Raw genomic sequence first — 4,182 nt, 5'->3', positions numbered from 1 at the left:
TTTTTCTGAAAACGCCATATTCTACCCAGTAATTTATAGTGTAACAGGCCTTATACATCTGAAAACGCAACATCGTACCCATATCTTATTGAGTAAACGGCCTGTTTTTCTGAAAACATCATATCTTACCGGTAAGTTATAGTGTAAAAGGCCTATATATCTGAGAATGAAACATCTTACCCGTTATTGATGGATTAAGTAACTTATTTTTCTAAAAATACCATATCTTACCGGTAAGCTATAGTGTAAAAGGCCTATATATCTGAGAACGCAATATCTTACTCGTAACTGATATTGTAATTAACTTATTTTTCTCAAAACATCATATCTTATCGATAAGTTATAGTATAAAATACCTACATATTTGAGAACACAATACTTTATCCGTATTTTATTTAGTAAATAGTCTGTTTCTTATCCGTAATTGATGGATTAAATAACTTATTTTTCTAAAAACACCATATATTACCGGTAATTTATAGTGTAAAAGGCCTATATATCTGAGAACGCAACATCTTACCCGTAACTTATATTGGAAAAAACTTATTTTTCTGAAAACACCATATCTTACCGGTAATTTATAGTGTAAAAGGCCTATATATCTGAGAATGCAACATCTTACCCGTAATGTATGTTGTAAATAACTTATTTTTCTAAAAACACGGTATCTTACCGGTAAGTTATGGTGCAAAAGGCCTCTATATCGAAGAACGTAACATCTTACCCGTAACTTATATAGTAAATAACTTATTTTTCTCAAAACACCATATCTTACCGGTAAGTTATAGTGTAAAATGCCTATATATTTGAGAACACAACATTTTACCCGTAATTTCTGGAGTAAATAACTTATTTTTGTAAAAATACCTTATCTTACCCGTAAGTTATAGTGTAAAAGACCAATATATCAGAAAACACAACATCGTACCCGTATTTTATTATGTAAATAGCTTGTTTTTCTGAAAACACCATATCTTACCAGTAATTTCTATTGTAAAAGGCTTATATATCAAAAAACGCAACATCGTACTCGTATTTTATTGAGTAAACAGCCTGTTTTTCTGAAAACATCATATCTTACCGGTAAGTTATAGTGTAAAAGGCCTATATATCTGAGAACGAAACATCTTACCCGTTATTGTTGGATTAAGTAACTTATTTTTCTAAAAACACCATATCTTACCGGTAAGATATAGTGTAAAAGGCCTATATATCTGAGAACGCAACATCTTACTCGTAACTGATATTGTAATTAACTTATTTTTCTCAAAACACCATATCTTATCGTTAAGTTATAGTATAAAATGCCAACATATCTGAGAACACAACATTTTATCCGTATTTTATTTAGTAAATAGTCTGTTTCTTACCCGTAATTGATGGATTAAATAACTTATTTTTCTAAAAACACCATATCTTACCAGTAAATTATAGTGTAAAAGGCCTATATATCTGGGAACGCAACATCTTACCCGTAACTTATATTGTAAATTACTTTTTTTTTCTAAAAACATCATATCTTACCGGTAAGTTATAGTGTAAAATGCCTATATATCTGAGAATGCAACATCTTACCCATAATTTATGTTGTAAATAACTTATTTTTTCTAAAAACACCGTCTCTTACGGGTAAGTTATAGTGTAAAATGCCTATATAACAGAGAACGCAACAACTTACCCGTAATTCATGGAGTAAATAACTTATTTTTCTCAAAACACCATATCTTACCGGTAAGTTATAGTGTAAAAGGCCTATATATCAGAAAACGAAACATCGTACCCGTATTTTATTTAGCAAATAGCCTATTTTTCTGAAAAGAGCATATCTTACCGGTAAGTTATAGTGTAAAATGCCTATATATCTGAGAATACAACATCTTATCTGTATTTTGTTGAGTAAGTAGCCTGTTTTCCTAAAAACACAATATCTTACCGGTAAGGTATCTTGTAAAAGGCCAATGTAACTGAGAACGCAACATTTTACCTGTAATTTATGGAGTAACTAACTTATTTTTCTAGAAACACCATTTCTTACGGGGTAAGTTATAGTGTAAAATGGCTATACATCTGAAAATGCAACCTCTTACCCGTAATTTATGGAGTAAATAACTTATTTTTTTGAAAACACCATATCTTACTTGTACGTTATAGTGTAAAAGGCCTATATATCAGAAAACACAACATCGTACCCATATTTTATTCAGTAAATAGCCTATTTTTATGAAAACACTATATCTTAAATGTAAAATGCATATATATATATATATGAGAATACAACATCTTAAATGTATTTGGTTGAGTAAGTAGCCTGTTTTCCTAAAAACAACATATCTTACCGGTAAGTTATTGTGAAAAAGACCTATATATCTGAGAACACAATATCTTACCCGTAATTGATGGATTAAATAACTTATTTTTCTAAAAATACAATATCTTACCAGTAATTTATAGTGTAAAAGGCGTATATATATGAGAACGCAACATCTTATCCGTAACAGATATTGTAAATAACTTATTTTTCCCAAAGCACCATATCTTATCGGTAAGTTATAGTATAAAAAGCCTATATATATGAGAAGACAACATTTTGTCCGTGTTTTATTTTGTCAATAGTTTGTTTTTCAAAAAACACCATATCATACTGGAAAGTTATAGTGTAAAAGGCCTATATATATCAGAAAATGCGACATCGTACCCATATTTTATAGAGTAAATAGCCTGCTTTTCTAAAAACATCATATCTTACCGGTAATTTATTGCGTAAAATGCCTATATATCTGATAATACAACATCTTATCCGTATTTTGTTGAGTAAGTGGCCTGTTTTCCTAGAAACACCATATCTTACCGTAAGTTATAGTGTAAAAAGCCTATATATATCTGAGAACGCAACATCTTACTCGTAATTTATGGAGTAAATAACTTATTTTTCAAAAAACACCACATCTTACCGGTAACTTATAGTTTAAAATACCTAGATATCTAAGAACACAACATCTTATCCGTATTTTACTGAGTAAATAACTAGTTTTTATGAAAACACTATATCTTAGCGGTAAGTTATAGCGTAAAATGCATATATATATGAGAATACCACATCTTATCTGTATTTGGTTGACTAAGTAGCTTACCCCGTAATTGATGGATTAAATAACTTATTGTTCCTAAAAACCACAATATCTTTACCAGTAAAGTTATAGTATAAAATGCTTATATATATGAGAACACAAACATTTTGTCCGTGTTTTATTTTGTGCATAGTCTGTTTTTCTAAAAACACAATATTTTACCGGTAAGTTATAGTGTAAAAGGCCTATATATCTGAGAATGCAACATCTTACCCCCTTAATTTATGTTATAAATAACTTATTTTTCTAAAAACATCGTATCTTACATGTAAGTTATAGTGCAAAAGGCCTATATATCGGAGGACGCAACATTTTACCCCTAACTTATATAGTAAATAACTTATTTTTCTCAAAACATCATATCTTACCGGTAAGTTATAGTGTAAAAGGCCTATATATCTGAGAACGCAACATCTTACTCGTAATTTCTTGAGCAAATAACTTATTTTTCCGAAAACACCATATCTAAACGGTAAGTTACAGTGTAAAAGGCCTATATATCAAAAAACGCAACATCGTACCCGTATTTTATTGAGTAAATAGTCTATTTTTCTGAAAACATCATATCGTACCGGTAAGTTATAGTGTAAAAGGCCTATATATCTAAGAACGCAACATCTTACCCGTAATTTATGGAGTAAATAACTTATTTTTCAAAAAACACCATAGCTTACCGTAAATTATAGTTTAAAATGCCTAATATCTGTGAACACAACATCTTATCAGTATTTTATTGAGTAAATAACATGTTTTTCTAAAAACACCATATCTTACCGGCAAGTTATAGTGTAAAAAGCTTATATATCAGAGAACGCAACATCATAAACGTAATTTATGGAGTAACAAACTTTTTTTTTTTCTAAAAACACCATATATTACGGGTAAGTTATAGTGTAAAAGGCCTATATATCTGATAACGCAACATCTTACCCATAATTTCTTGAGTAAATAACTTATTTTTCTGAAAACATTATATCGTACCGGTAAGTTATAGTGTAAAAGGCCTATATATCAGAAAACGCAACATCAAACCCGTATTTTGTTGAGTAAATAG

This window comes from Prunus persica, chromosome G5, assembly GCF_000346465.2.
Source record: "Prunus persica cultivar Lovell chromosome G5, Prunus_persica_NCBIv2, whole genome shotgun sequence".
NCBI lineage: Eukaryota > Viridiplantae > Streptophyta > Magnoliopsida > Rosales > Rosaceae > Prunus > Prunus persica.
This window is presented reverse-complemented; position numbering follows the sequence as displayed.